Source organism: Pavona decussata, unplaced genomic scaffold (assembly GCF_977016875.1).
Source record: "Pavona decussata unplaced genomic scaffold, jaPavDecu1.1 SCAFFOLD_59, whole genome shotgun sequence".
NCBI lineage: Eukaryota > Metazoa > Cnidaria > Anthozoa > Scleractinia > Agariciidae > Pavona > Pavona decussata.
This window is the reverse complement of record NW_028145481.1, coordinates 2480030-2498585: the sequence shown is the minus strand read 5'-3', so window position 1 is coordinate 2498585 and position 18556 is coordinate 2480030. Positions and strand designations below refer to the sequence as shown.

Here is an 18556-nt window from a genome sequence, read left to right as displayed (position 1 = left end):
ACTTTAATTCACTCGAAAGACTACACTGCAGAGCAGCAAAGGTCTTTTTTAACTTTTCTTAAGACTTACCATCAGTGGAAGCCCTCACCGGGCGGGCCAGGGCCAAATGGGACACTCTAAGAACTTATTATAAGCACTCCATTCTTAAACTAATTTATAAAATGTACTATAATGACTCATCACCCTGTATGTTTACACATATTGCAAAATCACAAGCCTCGTATAATTTAAGAAACAGCCTTAAGCTGGAAATCTCTCATTTCAAATCAAATATCAAGAAATCCTCTGTATCTTAAAGAGGCGCAATTCTGTGGAACCTCTTAATAATTGGATGCCAAATGGCGAACAGTGTAAACGGCTTCTCTAAGATGATCAATAATCTTACCTACAGGTCAAGAACATTGACTCTGCAGAAGATGCCCCTCGAATACCCATTAGTATGAGCTTTTAGTCAAATAATGTCAATTATTAGGTAAATTATTAGCTGTGTGTGTTGAAAGTAAATGCATATGAGGTTTTTCCTTATCACTATGATGTTGAGTAACACTTTCGTAGCTGTAGACTTTATTTATTAATATTTCTTTCTTATTTCATTTACACACGACCCCACAAGCTGCAAAGCTTATCGTGTTTAAATAAAGGTTGCTTACTTACTTATTGTCCTGTTTTTTTTTTTTTTATTTATTTCTTCTACTAACTTTATAGCTCGATCGCGAGTTAGGCTGTCTTCAAAATAATTGTGCTTGTCTTGTGCGTAAAGACTCCCCAGTTCTTCCAATTTATCTTCCATTCTTTCGAGGCTCCTTCGGAGGTCACACAAGACTGTCGAAATCTGATCCTTCGTTAATCAGCTCAGTGGATTATATGACTTCTAGCTACTTCTTTGAGCATCTCACGACGACATTTGCTTCCCGATTGGGGTTTCTGATCAATTCATTTTCTAATGCTTTCCTGGACAAAGTTCTATCCCAAGGGATTTTCAAGCGTAACTTACGTCTGGCGAATCAGAATCCACAGTCTGCGTGCAGTATATATTTATAGGTCTTACAATGAGGGTAACTTACCGACAAAATTAGACTGGCGTTCTACCTCGAAGGGATTCCCCAGAGGGGATTCCCCAAACATTCTTTCGTTTTTTGTTTCTCCTCAGTGGGGTACTGAAGGGTGTATTTTACATCGAACTGCTTATCTTGAAGCTATTGCTTAGCAGAGATATGAAAAATGAAACATAATGGGAAATTTAAAGTTGTTTGGAAATTTTTTTTCCTTAATAGTACATATATTTTGTCAAAACAAGAATGTTTAAACTTATGTTAAAATCGTTTCCTTACAGGAGTCCTAGTAAGGCACTTTGTCGTTTTCTAGGTTAAACTGTCAAACAACCACTTCCTTGAAATATTCACGCCATTCCTGCGCCATTGCATTGATCAGCCATGTCCTGCGATATTCCTCCTTTCACCCTTCTTTTAAACAGACTCAGCAATCACTTAGATCAAAGTAACATACGAAGCTTGATACACATTTGTGAAGCCTATATTTCTGTTCCCCAACGAGAGACGATCAACAGTGGCTGGCAAATTTTCACCATTCTACGCCACCAGAACAAGATCGGTGAGGAACCAGAGTAGATGAAGTTCTTACTTAGCATAATCAGGGAAATGAGGCCGAAGAGAAAAGATTTAGTCCAGAAGGTCGAGCGGTATATTAAAAGATACTACGATCAACCAGAGACGATACTGGACGACTTGCCGGATGAGTTACAATCAAGTTCGGAATTTGACCCATCTCTTCGACCTCGAACGCCACCGCCATTGCCGTTTGTTGATGCCGAATGTTGCACCGTTCGCTGTGGTTGTAGCTGTAACTGTCATGATTGCTGTGCCAGATGTTGTTGCTGTGTGATCCTGGCAATATTGTGAAGCTTTTTTGCCGTTATAGCTGCACTGGTGTGGTATTCCAATCTATTTCCTCAAGAGGTCCAAGATTATTTACGAGACCACGATCTGAATCGAGCTGGCCCTGTTGTCATCAGTATTCTGGGATTCATCGCGGTTTGTTGCGTTTCACGTTTGGTTTACCTCGGTGTAATGCACAGAACGCAGAACCGAAATCGTCAAGGTTTTGTCGATCTTCAAAGTATCAACAGTGGCAGAAGTATCTCGACTAGTAGAAGTTACTCAGCGTTAACCGATTCCACCGCGCCAAGAAGTTGCTCGGGGTACGGCGCGACAAGAAGACGTGAATATTCAACGAGTTCTGGGCACATAACAGGTTCGAATTCAACAGAATCCACAAGCATGGCGTGGCGTCATCTCGAGGATGCAGTTACAGATGGCTGTTCGCAGTCGGATGTTTTCAGTACAGAATACGAAGAAGATCAGGGGAGCCAATCGATCGAGGAGGACAGCCGGGGAGGTGCCTATCAAGTATAAAAGCAAAAAGACATTACTGAGGAGTCCCTAAAGGTAGCGGAATATTGTTTTATTTCGGTGGTACCTTGAGAGTCTTTATTTTCAATCTGAATAGTTAAGTAGTGACCACCCAAGGAACTGAAGGCAGCACTCGCTACACACGACTCCGCGCTCTGAAATTTGTGGAAGAAGTCAAAAGCGTCACACAGCCTTGCGGCCCTTGTGTACACGCCGTTAGTTTTGCAAGTATTTTGAGAGCGTAACAATAACGATCTTTCCTTGTAAGGCCATTGGCCATAGACATACGTGTTCTGTTATGATAATATAATACAAAATGGAAGAACTGAACTAGAGACACAGATATAAACGTAGAACACGGTAGTCACTGGCGTTTCGCAAGGCCGATTCCAAGAAATTCACCGGAAGGAATGTTAAAAAGTTCGCATTTCAAGTAGCGATTTCTGAAAGTTCTTATATGATAACCTTGATAGGATATTTTTGATTATGGAGTTTCTTTAAATTAAGAGAACTTTCCGGCTATTGCGCCAAACTTTCTTTTATTTCTTATTGCTTTCATTTTACTCAGTATACAGTTTGTTGATTGTGGAGCGGGAGCTCTCAACAAGCCTTTTGGGGGCAACAACGAGAACGCCTGCCGTTACAAAAATTATGCAGTTTTAGTAAGCTATAATAACGTGCTCTTTGCCCCTTGTAGAAACATTTTAACTTCTTTTTGAAACTTTACAAAGTTCCTGATTGCATAATTTCTGTACGAAGGTTATTCCAAATTTCATATATCCCTTATTTCATATATCCCGTATATTTTGTAGTATTAAATTCTGGAATGCCCAACCAGAGGATATTAGAAAACTGGCTGGCAGCAAAGAATTTGTACATAAGGAATAAGACAATGACAATTTTTATTCTTAGGTAAACTCTGTAATTTTAATGGCATATAAATTTAAATCTATGTAATTTATACATTGGACTTTTAGATTTTTTGTTTCTTTTTTATTTAGTGGAGTTCCTGAAATCTACCTGTGAAACTAATAGTATTAGCCACTGGAAATTAAGTGAACATATTAAAAATGAGCACAGTGAGTATAAGGTTGTAGTGCCTCCATATCTTACCAAATTCTCAGAATTTTTACCTTCATCCATCAGAAGTAAGATTATCTAAAATACGTCATTTACAAGTTTTCAGCTCGTTGGCGTCCTACGTTTTGAAAATAGAACATTTAGAATTTTCCGCGTTTTCAGAGTATGTGGCATCAAGATGGTGGCCGTGACAGAGACCCTGGTTATTTTAGCCCCCCTCCCCCTCCCTGCCAAGTGTACGCCCAGCCGGGATTCGAACTGCAACTTCCCTCGCTCAGCAGTCTGCAGTGCTCTACCAACTGAGGTAACCGTGTACATCTTGGTCACCTTGTGCTGTCTCCTATTTCCGTTTTCTTTTTCTCAGTAACCCTGCAAAGCTCATATGGGCCACAACCTTGGAAATGAAAAATTAAGACCACCCCCTCCCCCTTTTTCAATGATGGAAAAATGGCGCGTTTAATTTTGCTTGTGCGCGCTTTTACTTCCACTCTCTCTAGATCGTGAACTCAAAGACTTGGTCTTTTTTCTATAAATGCCTTTATTGTAGTACTGATTTAGATGTTCTGAACTACGTATCTTTTGTTTCCCACGGTCGCACAAGACAAAGTAACTCCTTTAATCTACGTACTCCTCTTTGTAAAACATCTGCTTTTCAGGCTTCGTACTTCAACAGAATAGTTAAACTTTGGGACTATGTTTGTAAGCTAGCACCCCGAACCAGTTTTTGCTCACCTAATGCCTTCTGTCCGCAAATTAATGAGCAGTCACCTTTCAAGGGTATATGAGCTCAATTACCCCTGCACGTGGACACCAGTCCCAACATGCCCATGCCACCCTTAATTTTTTCTTCTTCTTCTTCTTCTTCTTCTTCTTCTTCTTCTTCTTCTTCTTCTTCTTCTTCTTCTTCTTCTTCTTCTTTTTCTTCTTCTTCTTCTTCTTCTTCTTCTTCTTCTTCTTCTTCTTTTTTTTCTTCTTCTTTTTCTTCTTCTTCTTCTTCTTCTTCTTCGTCTTCTTTTTCTTCTTCTTCTTCTTCTTCTTCTTCTTCTTCTTCTTCTTCTTCTTCTTCTTCTTCTTCTTCTTCTTCTTCTTCTTCTTCTTCTTCTCCTTCTTCTTCTTTTTCTTCTTCTTCTTCTTCTTCTTCTTCTTCTTCTTCTTCTTCTTCTTCTTCTTCTTCTTCTTCTTCTTCTTCTTCTTTTTTCTTCTTCTTCTTCTTTCTTTTTTACGTTAAATGCTGTAAGTGGAGTACCCACTAGGGAGTGCTTTCGATCATCTCGATCCCAGGCTCTCTCTCCTTTGCCAAGCTGCTGATGATGTCATCTACCCTTGCATGCCAGATTTCATTCATTCGTTGATTGTCCCACACAATCTCGACTCTAAACGCAATAAGGAATGCGTTCTTTCTAGGTCGAACGCAATAAACACACTTTAAGCGGCCTGACAATGTTCCTTGTGCGCATTTGAGATCATTTGAATTTCGCTGAATTAAAAGACGCCAAGATGAGCGCATGGCAAACCCCATTGATTGGATTTCGCTCGTATTTGAATCCCATTGTATTCTGCAACAAAAGATGCTCTTCGGTGCGGTAACTACCGCTACCTTATTGGCCTAGTTGAGGGGTAGCCTGATTCTCAGACGGTCCAGGTCGCTCGCGGGTGTAATCAGGCTAGTTGAGGGGCGTATTCATATTAAATTGGAATTAGGGGATTCCCCATACATCATTTTTCGCCCTTTGTTTCTCCTCAGTGGGGTAGTGTAGGGTGTACTTTATACTGAACTGCTTATCTTGAAATAATTCCCTCGCAGAGATATGAAAAATGAAACATGAAGAAAATTTAAAGTTGTTTGGACATTTTTTCCCCTAATGGTGCACATTTTCTCAAAACAACAATGCTTAAACCTATTATGCAAACTCTTCCTTACTGGAGTCCTCGTAAAGCACTATTTGGTTTTCTTCGAACAAACGGAAGCTTGATCAAACACAATCAGCTAGGAGGATGAAATTTGCGCTGGTGCATTGATCAATCATGGCCCTCAATATTCGTCAGTTCAATCTTCTTTTAAACAGACTCAGCAATCACTTAGATCAAAGTAATCTACGAAGCTTGATACACATTTGTGAAGACTACATTCCTGGTGCCCAGCGAGAGAAGATCAACAACGGCTTGGAGTTTTTCCGCATTCTAAGTCACCAGAACAAGATCGGTGAGGAGCCCGACCAGATGAAGTTCTTACTTAAAATTATCAGGGAAATGAGGCCGCAGAGAAAAGATTTGGTCAAAAAGGTCGAGCGGTATATTCAAGAAAACTACGAGCAACCTGAAACGATACTGGAGGACTTTGAAACCAGTTCGGAAGTTGACCCATCTTCACGACCTGGAACTCCGCCAGCGCCATTGCAGTTTGTTGATGCCGAATGTTGCAGCGTTCGCTGTGGTTGTTTTAACTGTAACTGCAATCCTTGTTGCGGCAGATGTTGTTGCTGTGTGATCCTCGCAATATCGTGTGGCTTTTTCGCCGTTATAGCTGCACTGGTGTGGTATTCCAATATATTTCCCCAAGTGGTTGAAGATTATTTACGAAACCATGATCTGAATCGAGTTGGCCCAATTGTCATTGGTATTCTGGGATTCATCGCGGTTTGTTGCGTTTTATGTGGAGTTTACCTTCAAAGAAATCGTCTAGTTTATGCAGTTCTTCCAAGTGTCAACGACGCCAGAAATATCTTGAGAGCGTCAAATTCCACGCTAGCAAGTTGCGCGACGTACGACCGCTATATAAATCGTCCAAGAAGAGGTGAACAGTCTCAGAGTTCCGGGCACGTTACAGCTTCGAATTCGATGAGTTCCATATACACAGCCGGCCAATTAACGCCGCCATTTACAGATGGCTTCTCTCAACAGGATGTTTTCAGTACAGAATCTGAAGAAGATCATTCCGGTCGTGGCCGAGATGGTGGAGGTGCCGATCAGGTTTAAAAGCGAAAAGGCTTAACCGAGGAGTCGCTAAAGGTAGCGGATTCTTGTTATATTTCGGTGATACATTGAGAGTTTTTATTTTCTATCTTCCCGCTTTAAAATTCCCTCGCTCTTGGAAATGAGTCAAAGGCCTCTTCCGTGAAAGCCTCTTTGCCATTGACATTCACAAGTCATAACACAGGTACAACTGGAACACGGTTGTCAATGGCCTTTCGAAAGGATTCCAAGAAATTTACCGGAAGGAAGTTTGATGTTTGCATTTCAAGTAGCGATTCTGTGACCTTCTGTTTTCACATTCCACAGTGCAAGGCGCGGCGCCGGTACGGTGGACATGAGATTCGAGGCCCCTCACCCGCGTACGCAGTCGTCTTGTATGGTGCAGGGGTTGATGGGAAGGAATATCGGAGGTCAGTCAACAGCTGCTTAGTCACTTCAGTAACCAGATTACGTACCGCCATATATAGCTTTCTTTTATTTCTTCTATCGCTTTCTACTCAGTACACTAAACTGACCTTTCTGTGCAATGCCGTTACAACAATTACGTTTTAGTCACAAGATGTCCACCCTGTTATTCTCTTTGCCCCTTCAGAGATATAGATAATACCTTTTTAACTTGTTTGTGGAACTTTACAATGTGCCTGATTGTCTAATTTCTCTAGGAAGGTTATTCCAAATTTCACATCCCTTATATTTTGTAGATTTTGTAGAAAGGTTGTAAGGTGACAAATTGCCTAATTATAGTTTGCGAATAATTAATTAAAGGTAGCGGATTATTGTTTTATTGCGGTAGTACCTTGAGATTCTTTATTTAATAGATAAGTAGGGTCCACCCAAGGCACTGAAGGCAGCACTACACACGACTCCGCGCTCTGAAATTCGTGGAAGAAGTCAAAAGCGTCACACAGCCTTGCGACCCTTGTGTACACGCCCTTTATAGTTTGGCAAGTATTTTGTGCGCGTAACAATAACGATTTTTCCTTGTTAGGCCATTGGCCATTGACATTCGTGTTCTGTTATGATAACGGAAGAACTGAACAAGAGACACATATATAAACGTAGAACACGGTAGTCAATGGCGTTTTGCAAGAATCCCAAGAAATTCACCGGAAGAAATCTTTACTGAAAAAGTTCGCATTTCAAGTAGCGATTTCTGAACGTTCTTATGTAATAACCTTGATAGAATATTTTTAATTATGGAGTTTCTTTAAATTGAGAGGACCTTCCGGCTATTGTGTATTATAGAATGTCACTAAAGCTTTCTTTTATTTCTTATTGCTTTTATTTTACTCAGTATACAGTTTGTTGATTATGGAGCGGGAGCTCTCAACAAGCCTTTTGGGGGCAACAACGAGAACGCCTGCCGTTACAAAAATTATGCAGTTTTAGTAAGCTATAATAACGTGCTCTTTGCTCCTTGTAGATACATTTTTTAACTTCTTTTTGAAACTTTGCAAAGTTCCTGATTGCATAATTTCTGTAGGAAGGTTATTCCAAATTTCATATCCCTTATTTTTTTTAGTAATTCAGGAATGCCCCACCAGAGGATATTAGAAAACTGGCTGGCAGCAAATAATTTGTACATAAAATAAAGCAATGACAATTTTTATTCTTAGGTAAACTCTTTGTTATTTTAATGGCGTATTTAATTTTATATTTTTTGTATCTTGTACCATTTTTAAAAAATGTACATTTTTGTAATTTTAATGGCGTATTTAATTCAAAGCTATGTACTTTTATACACTGGACTTTTAGATTATGTTTTTGTTTTATTTTTATTTAGTGGAGTTCCTGAAAACTACCTGTGAAGTATTAGCCACCATAAATAAAGTGAACATAATAAAAATGAGCACAGTGAGTATAAGGTTGTAGTGCCTCCATATCTTACAAAATTCTTGCTTTTCAAGTAATGTCACCAAAACTGCGAAGCCTTCGATTTTAGAATTGTTTTTACCGTCATCCATCAGGAGTAAGATTACCTAAAATATATCTTTTACAAGTTATAAGCTCGATGGCGTCCTACTTTTTGAAAATAGAATATTTAGAATTTTCCGCGTTTTTAGAGTATGCAGAATCAAGATGACAGCCCCCCCCCCCCCTCCCCCAAGTGTTCGCCTAGCCGGGATTCGAACTGCAACTTCCAGCGCTCAGCAGTATGCAGTGCTCTACCAACTGAGGCTTATTTTCTCAGCAACCCTGCAAAGCTCATATGGGCCACAACCATGGACAATTGAAATGAAAAATTAAGACCCCCCGTCCATTTTCAGTGATGGAAAAATGGCGCGTTCTTTTTCAATTTGGGGGAGGGGGGAAGGTAATTTCTTGTTTCATTCTGCCCAAGACTGCAGCTTCAAATGTCACTGCTGGACCAAAGGCACTGAGGTTCAGTGAGAATCAATGAAATGATGAGATCTCGGTGTTAAGCCACCGGGATTTCGGTAATATAAGCTGCGACGAACAAATCTTATACTTGTAACAATCAAAGGTTAGGGAGTGCTTTCGATGATCTCGATCCCAGGCTCTCTCACCATTGCCAAGCTGGTGATGATGTCATATACCCCTGCAAAATCTGCGGGGGATGCCAGATTTAACTCAATCGTTGATTGTTCCATACAATATATCTCGACTCCAAACGCAATAAGGAATGCGTTCTTTCTAGGTGGAACGCAATAAAAACACTTTAAGCGGCCTGACAATGTTCCTTGTGCGCATTTGAGATCATTTGAATTTCGCTGAATTAAAAGACGGCAAGATGAGCGCATGACTAACTCCATTGATTGGATTTCGCTCAAATTAGAATGCCATTCTATTCTGCTCCAATTTCTGCAAGGCTGATCGGACTGCGTAGAAAACTTAACACGACAGCGACATGATAGAGACCAAACCGGAAATCAACAGAATGCGGCAACCGTGGACAGCTGTTTCGAGCTGGTTGGTTCTCGTCAGCACGGTGTAGCACAGCAAAAAGTAGAACAACCAACGCGAGTCGAGTTGTCTACCAAGTGCACGTGGTAGTGATTTCGGATGGGCCTAAATTCAGACATCCGTCCACGTCATAGCGCGTGACTACGAACAATGAACAAAAGAACTGAAAGATCATGTCGCTGTCGCAGTAAGAGAAAAATGAGAAAAGCAAAACTTTCCTTCACAACTACATGGCCAAACCATGTTAAAAGGAACTACAGCATATCTATTCTGCAACGAAAGATGCTTTTCCGTTGTGGTGCTTACAATAACAACCGCTACCTCATTGGGTCAGTTGAGGGATAGCCTGATTCTCAGACGGTCCAGGTCGCTCGCAGCTGACCTGGACCGTCTGAGAATCAGGAATCAAGTTGGAATTAGGGGATTCCCCATACATCATTTCGTCCTTTGTTTCTCCTCAGTGGGGTAGTGAAGGGTGTACTTTATACTGAACTGCTTATCTTGAAATAATTCCCTCGTAGAGACATGAAAAATGAAACATGATGAAAATTTAAAGTTGTTTGGAAATATTTCCCGTTAATGGTGCACATTTTCTCAAAACAACAATTCTTAAACCTATTATGCAAACTCTTCCTTACTGGAGTCCTCGTAAACCACTATTTGGTTTTCTTCGAACAAACGGAAGCTTGATCAAACAACCAGCTATTGCCCTCAATATTCGTCAATTCAATCTTCCTTTAAACAGACTCAGCAATCACTTAGATCAAAGTAATCTACGAAGCTTGATACACATTTGTGAAGACTACATTCCTGGTGCCCAGCGAGAGAAGATCAACAACGGCTTGGAGTTTTTCCGCATTCTAGTCATTCTAGGTCACCAGAACAAGATCGGTGAGGAGCCCAACCAGATGAAGTTCTTACTTAGAATCATCAGGGAAATGAGGCCGAAGAGAAAAGATTTGGTCAAAAAGGTCGAGCGGTATATTCAAGAAAACTACGAGTAACCTGAAACGATACTGGAGGACTTTGAAACCAGTTCGGAAGTTGACCCATCTTCACGTCCTGGAACTCCAAACCAAAATACTCGTACCATTACAACAACTACAGACTGAAGCTCATTGCACGGTGCAAGCAATGATTAATTCCTGTCCTAACCGATTGCACAAACTGAATCTCAATAAGAAAGGCGGCTTAAGGAGGCTCGAGGCAGTTTTTTTGAACTTAAGGTGGAAGTTTTGTAATTACAATCTCGCAGACAAGATAAACTTCGATCTCCTTCATACTACATCATCATTTCAACATATGATCAAAGTTAATTTTCTCATCGGTTTCCAAGCAACAGCTATTACCATAGCAACGGAAGCGCATTGCTTCTCATTTTGAACATTGTCGATTATCTCGAAATCTAGACAGACACTTTACGACGAAACTTTAGGGATTTAAACTACTCAATCTGGACAACTTGTAGGCGAAATTAGAAAAAAATCTGTAAGAGCGTTTTCATGTAAATAATGAATCAATTTTTTATGAGGTGATTTTATTTATTCCAGCATTTTTCACCAATATCTCTCGCAAAATAAAACTTGGCACTTTGTCTTTTCTGTTAAAGGGTCTTCCTCATAGCAAAACATTCTAAAGGTATATTGAGCTTCACGGGTGTCTCCGATTTCAAGATATTTATGTTTAAAAACAGTGAAAATAAGGCGCAGATGAATGAAAAAGTTCCTACTTTGCATAAATCAAGATATCTTTGAAATGCCCCCACAGAATTTTCTGCTAAATTACGAGCGGTTAAAGTAATAATTCTTTTCGATATCTACGCAAGTTTTAGGCTCAGGAACCGAAATTGGTGTTAGATAAGAAGGCTGAATCTTGGTCAAGTATCAGTCGTTATTCGCTTTCTCCGAACAAGCATTTTATTTTGTTTGCCCCGGTCTATTTCACTGCTATTCACGTGCTGAAAATATTTATCATAACGTGAAGTCGTGCAAAAGGTGAAATGTACAATGGAATACTTGAGAAGCAGGAGCATATATTTATGTAAATTTTAAACCGATGAGAAAATTAACTTTGATCATATGTTGAAATGATGATGTAGTATATGAAGGAGATCGAAGTTTATCTTGTATGCGAGATTGTAATTACAAAACTTCCACCTTAAGTCCAAAAAAACTGCCTCGAGCCTCCTTAAACTATCACACACTTAAAAAAAAACGAGCCAAACCAAACCAACCTGAAATGCCCTATGCGGCAACAAAAACACCGTCATTGAACACACAGAGCAAGACATCATACCGTATTCAAACTGAAGAGAATTCAAAATTGGAAAATCAAACCTCATCACGCACAGATGACTTGTGATGTTGAACATACGATGGTTGAATCCAAGGCTCTATGAAATCCTTTACAAATACTCGGGAGTAGCGCAGGCCTTCAAGAACCAATCAGTAGCTCAGAAAAAACATACTCGTGTTCGCACGAGGGAGATACGTAGGCTTGTCATTATTTACTTACACATTCATCAATTCAGACCTTGCTTTGCTGTTAATTCATCGCGGAACGGACTTTATTCCCCCTCCAACAGATCTATGACATGAAGTCAAATTGGAGAAGATTCTAGAGCAGCCTGGCAGCCTTATATAAACTCGTTTTTGAGACTTGCTATTCTGACACCAAAACCTAGAATTTTAGCTCCAGAGTTCCGTTCAAGCCAGTCTCTGTTCAAACTGACAAAGGCTTTCAACGCATTTTTGCAACCATCCATACAAAGGGCGCATTTTTTCAATTCACAATTCTGGAATGAGAATGGACAGAATGGAAAATGCACGCGTTTTTCTTTTCCGCATTCCTATTCCGGAATGGACAGAATGCCATTCCATCCATTCTGCTCTCAGGGGCAGAATGAACAGAATGTTGCGAATGAAAATCCAAGATGGCGGACGGCGAGATGATCGCTGCGGATTCAAATACGTCTCTACAAGGGAAAAAATCAGGTTACACTTTTGGACAAAATGAAACATTGCTTCTCTAATTTCATTGTACCAAAAGTACAAGGAAAATTGTTGCGATAACGGCTGCAATGGCAGCCTCTTCGTCGGCCGCCATATTTGTTACGCAATGTTTACTCGGCCAGGACCGTACCGACGGGCGTTTTTTTATGCAGACAATCCGAATTATTCCTAGCATTCCGTACCAACCATTCTTATTCCAGAATTGCGGATAAAAAAACGCGCCCAAAGTGTTAAACTGCTGTTCACAGTATAGCTTGAGTTTAAGAATGTGAAGCAGAGACCTCGTGGACAATTTCAAGCGAAACAAGAGGTTTGTGCATTAGATAATAAATCATGACAATTTAAGACCAAAAGCATCAGTTTGTTTTGTTTTCTTTATAGTGCGACTATTATTACTAGGGTCACTTAAAACTGGCCAATCAGATCACAGTAGGATACAAACAGTGAATAATTCCAAACTTTTGGGTTTTAACTGTTGTTTTCCGTCTACTCGTGATTGGTTCAGTCAGCTTTGGTTGAAATTCATTGTTCTTGTCCTACAATCTGATTAGCCAGTTTTGTTTAAGTGACCCCAGTAACAGTAGTCGCACTGTAAAGGTCTTAGATGCAACTCTCTGTGTAGGGGTGAGAACAAAAACGTCCAACTAGAAACCTTGTCTGTATACGGGAAGCCCTGTGTGCGGAGTTTGCCTCCTGACGAAAAATCCTAGGTACGGCCCCGGTGATCCTGGCAATATTGTGTAGCTTTTTCGCCGTTATAGCCGCACTGGTGTGGTATTCCAATCTATTTCCTCAAGAGGTCCAAGATCATATACAAAACCATGATCTGAATCGAGCTGGCCCTGTTGTCATTAGTATTCTGGGATTCATCGCGGTTTGCTGCGTTTCATGGAGTTATACTATCACCTGCACAACATTTGCAAGAATAAAGCAAGCTGCATTGCATTTTTATTTTTTAATATCAATCAAGATTAACTGCATTTTACTTCCTAATTTAAAACTCTAAATTATACACACCTAATTTAAATTGCAAATTCGACAAAAAAGCAAATACTAGCTGTAAGCGTAATTTAATCACAACCTTAAGATTTACACGGGTAAAATTAATACAAAAAAGATAATATTTGAAGGGCTAAGCTTCCTGCAAAAGGAGTGTATTTTGCTTTTTTGGTGAAATTTTGATTATTTCTTAGAATCTCGTGAAATCTTCACATACGGACTTGTTTTGATGTGAAGAATGTCATTCCGTGATTTTTTTTTGGCCTTTTTTTGGGCTCCGTTTATGAAGAAAAAACGCGACAAAAAAGTCGGCGAAAAAAATCGCAGAACAACAAACTCCATGTCAAAACTGTAACTCTTCATTGGAAGTGAAATAAAAAAGACAAGAAAAAAAAAAACCTTCATGTCAAAACAAGTCCATATGTAAAGATTTAGCAAAATCCTGCAAAAAAGACAAATTTCACATAAAAGCGATATAAGCCCTTTTTGCGTGAATCCCTTCATTAGTAGATACATCAATCTTAAGCCTAGTACTGATTTTTTTGAAAAAACAAATTGGTATTTATTATTTTAAGGAGGCTTGAAAGGGTTTTTTCATTGTTGTAGGGTTTGTCAAATGACAGAAGGCAGACTAAAAGATCTTTGCAAGCCTGCATGTTGTTTGGCAATACTTGAAGACTAGTTCTGATGTCATAATGGTTACCATGGCAATAGTTCAGCTGCACAAAATGACCTCTTACCAGTAAAGTTTTAGTTTTTGCAAATTAGCTCAATTAACTTCTCTGGCAATACGGCAAAACGTTTTCCAGTAGATCTTCATGAAATTCAACTGGAAAACTTTCCAAACGTTTTTATTTGAAGTGGCACACTGGATGTTGTATGAGTGCAAAAAAATGAACATAGGTCACTGGGCAAGAGGTCGAGATAAAAACATGTCTCCTGCAGCTTTCATTTCCGGTTCGTACAATTTTATGCTGTATTTCCGCTTCCGGTGTGCTGCCGTATGCGACTTTCAATAGGTCGGAATTGTTTTATGCTGGATTTCCACTTCTGGTGTGATCTGCATGCAACGTTTGATAGACACTTTGATTCATTCAGCTGCTATGCATACCTTAGCTATGGCACTGGTGGGTTACGCACAGGCACACAACTAAAAACCCTCTCGAGCCTCCTTTATTATCATAACTCTTCGCTATTATAAAGTACCTACATTATTAGAGACATTCAATGTCTGATGCGCTGTTGGCATTGCAATTTTTAAAATTTTCTACAAAGCAACATCTTTTTATTTATTTTTTTTTTGCTGATGTGAACTTGAGGTGTATGTATACACTCAACTGAAAAAATAAAAAACCGTCCAGTGCAAACTGAATCATAAACGATGCAACCTGATGGAATGAGGAGGTACATAAATTTAATTCAATTACCATACATATATTTCATGTTTTCCCCTTGCCTACGAGCAGTATGCAATTTTTTAGCCCAAAAACTGCACACGCTTTTTTTTAATTCTAACAACATGAATGTAAATAAGCTATAGGTCAAATGCTTCTTCCCAGAAAGCTGTTTGCTCTCATCAGTCATGGTTCAGTTACTTTTTACGAGATGTTTATCCAATCGAGTGTACATAAACAGACTCAAAGCCAGCAACATTAATTTAATACAGCATACAATTTAAAGTGCTCTGGACATCTAAACACTTTTTAAACTTTTAAGCACTATTTAGCGTGAGTGCTTTTCACTTTGCCTAATTTATAATACACATTTCAGCCTTGCTAAAATACAATATCTTGGGATACAGACAACGACCAAATCTGGGCTTTACATGTACCTTGGTGTAAGAACCCCTAAAACTCATAGGTGATGTAAAACAAAGGAAACAAAAAAGTCTTAAAAATACTTACTGACAACAACAAAAAAAAAAAAAAACGGTCAGGTTCTTATACATGCATCATCAAGCTAAACCCGAAATCTGTTCACTGTTTGAGTTTTAGGCCATTCACTTCTCCAAGTAAACCGCCCTCACATGATTCTATACTCATCGCATGTGGTTATCTGGTTCATGTACTAGAACTTGAATTATGTTCCATAAATTAAAATAAAATGTGACAAATAAACAGGGCCTTTCTAACAAAAGAAACTTATTTTAAAAAGTATACAGCAGGTTTGAAAGCCAATCAATGCTTATCCCTGATTAAAACTTTTAAGAAATGTTTTTTAGAAGCTTATTTTAAGCTAATGCTAAAGAAAAGTGAGGGACAAAACTCTTTTGGAGAAATCTATCTCGATTAGGAATTAACCTAATTTGAATCAAAGTTGCCATTAACCCATGATTGCACAATCAGGTTTTAATCAATTGGGCTCAAGCAGATAATGCCCATTAGGATGGTGACAAGTGTGAAGGACATCATGGCAAAAACAGGGCGAGTCACCTGTGTTTAAAACGGACCAAAGTACTGGAGCACAATATACAATCATGGCTTTTGGGTAGTTATAGACTGAAACTATCCATACCTCCCCCTACAGAAGGGATTTTCTCAGAGACCCACCCAGCCCTCAGGAAATGCAAATTTAGCTGCACACTTCCTTTAAACTCTTGGCCTTTGATGGTTCCTCCTCAACCCCCCCCCCCCCCCCCTTAGAATTTAAAATCCCTTTTGTAGGGGTGGGCTGGAGTATGGATATTTTCTGGAACAACACAACTGGGTTTGCGACCCTGTATTCAGGCAGTGAATAGGAAAAAATAAATGTGACCTTCTTTGGGAAAACGTACACTAACGATATTCCGTTAAACGGTCTAGGCCGTTAGCTATCCGTTAGATAAATTAATGAAAACCGTTAGAGGCGTTAGTCAATCCGTTAGCATCTAATCCGTAACCGTTAGAGTGTTAGTTGAATCCGTTAGAGCGTTAGATGTATCCGTTAGAACGTTAGTTCTATCCGTTAGAACGTTAGTTCTATCCGTTAGAGGCGTTTTGCAGTCCGTTAGTCTGTTAGTTAGTCGTGTCCGTGATCTGTTAGTATTCTGATCTTTACCTGTTGGAGCACGAGTCCTTTCAGCCAGAAAACAAACGTACGATCTATCGGCATACTCTGTTAGAAAGAAGTTTCAACGGAGACTGGCTTCATTTTGGAGAATTGTAAGACCATCGCTTTAAAAGTACAATCAAATCCTTACTTTTGTAAGATCTTGTAAACGATGTTTTAGACAAGAATTACAGTCGGTGAACGGATGTAGCAGGCGCCTTGAAGAGGAAATGAATCAGTCGCAATCACTTAAGACACTTTAAGGTCCACAATAGAACATCGCGCAATGACGAGTACTATCCGTTCAAAAATTAAACGGCAAGTGCTATCCATTAAGAAAAATAATTTTAACATCCATTTTACTAAACGAGTAGCCCGGCACATTCCGTAAGCGCCATCCGTATGAAAAACAATGTTAGCATCCATTAAAACGACAAGAAGTATCGCTGGTTACCGGTAAACACCAAAGCTGCGAACATTCGAATGCATGTTGTGTGCAAATGATCTGCGAAAGCGACCGAAACTTCAGCATTTTGTTACTCTTTGATGTGCGCTTGTTTATGTTTAAATCGACAACAATAATTATTTTTGTGGGGTTAAACACGAAATGCGGAGAGAAAATATTCCGTTGCTGTGGCGAAAAGAAACCCGACACTGAAAACCATTCAACATGCATTTCTGCTTTCGCGTATTGTTTTCACCGACCTACTCACCCGCGAAGCTTGTTTTACATTCGATCAATCCATCGCGCGTGACGGGTAACACAACACAACTGACTTTTTTGACAGCGTTGTCTTGGTAACCACTAGTGTTGGGCCAAACCACTTTTCATATCAGATATTGCTGGACAATTTAAGCCCCCATCTTGTCGCAGACTTGTCTGAATTCACTGCACACTAGCCAAAATGAAGATTTTTCATCGGCTGAGAAAAGAATCGGCTAGTGTGCCTATAACTTAACCCAGAGTCGAAGGATTCACCCAATGTAATTTCTTTTAAATATGACAGTCTGGGGTCGACGTGCATGCTCGAAATAATTATTCTAGCCAGTATAAAAATATATTCCCGGAGAAACGGGTCGACCTGTAGTTGTTGTCGATTTGCCCGACTGAAGAAGACTCGATTCGCCTGATCATTGGTGGTTTTCACAATCGTCAGAGTGAACTCTTTCGACGTTAAAAGCCTTCAGTCAATTAGCTGTTCTCAAGAAGACTTTGCAACACCATTTTACACTTCCTTACTCCGTACTTTTTTCGATCGACCGCTTGCACCGTTTGGGTGAACTATAAGGAACAACTTAAAAACAAGGTAAGAACGTTAGGCGGACCAACCGTTAGTGCGTCAGAACGAACCTGCACTAAAAGCGTTAGAATGTTCGGAATAATCATTTGAGCGTTAGAATCAACCGTTTGACTTTGAGCGTTAGGACAAATCGTTAGAGCGTTAGGACAAACCGTTTGAGCATTAAGACAAATCGTTAGAGCGTTAGGACAAATCGTTTGAACGTTAGGACAAACCGTTTGAGCGTTAGGACAAACCGTTTGAGCGTTAGGACAAACCGTTAGAACGTCTGAAAAGCCTTTAGCTATCTGTTAGCTATCCGTTAGTTTTCTAACGTTTAACGGAATATCGTTAGTGTACGTTTTCCCAAAGAAGGTCACAAATACACTTTAACTTGGTAACCTGAAAACAATGACCTACTGTAGAGTCATAGTTTTCCCAGAAGACTCCTGTTATCATATTGCACATCGCAGGAAGGTTCTGGGCATGGAATGAAAAGGCTGCCTTGAATTTAGGCACAAGTTTGATTTCAGTTTAGGATTTATAGCCCCCTAGTTTGTAATGAATATTTTTCTGAAGTTTAGTTAAACATTAAACTAAAAGTATAAAAGATGATACACTGTATAAACATATATACTTGATACTAAAAAGTATAAAAGATGAATATATAAAAATAAAACCTTTATACTATAAAAATACACTACAATAAATTTATTATGTCCAGAACTGTCATCAAGGGCCGTAACCTGTAACACCTATTACGGCTGAATACTCTTGAACGAACCTTATGTTACGGCTGATCTTCATTGTTGAAGGGTCATTTCACTCAGAA

At 39.5% G+C, this 18556-nt stretch overlaps 2 long non-coding RNA genes across 2 annotated transcripts; one reads left to right on the top strand and one right to left on the bottom strand.

Annotated features, from left to right (window-relative positions):
• The first annotated feature begins 686 nt into the window (after nt 1-686).
• On the top strand, nt 687-8331 carry LOC146479428 (uncharacterized). The gene is made up of 2 exons (XR_014864956.1): nt 687-2533; nt 7309-8331. It is a non-coding gene; the product is annotated as an uncharacterized LOC146479428 (long non-coding RNA).
• A 5018-nt stretch (nt 8332-13349) lies between these two features.
• Nucleotides 13350-14228, bottom strand: LOC146479427 (uncharacterized). The gene is made up of 2 exons (XR_014864955.1): nt 13817-14228; nt 13350-13753 (listed from the first exon to the last, which is right to left on the bottom strand). It is a non-coding gene; the product is annotated as an uncharacterized LOC146479427 (long non-coding RNA).
• Nucleotides 14229-18556: the final 4328 nt, after the last annotated feature.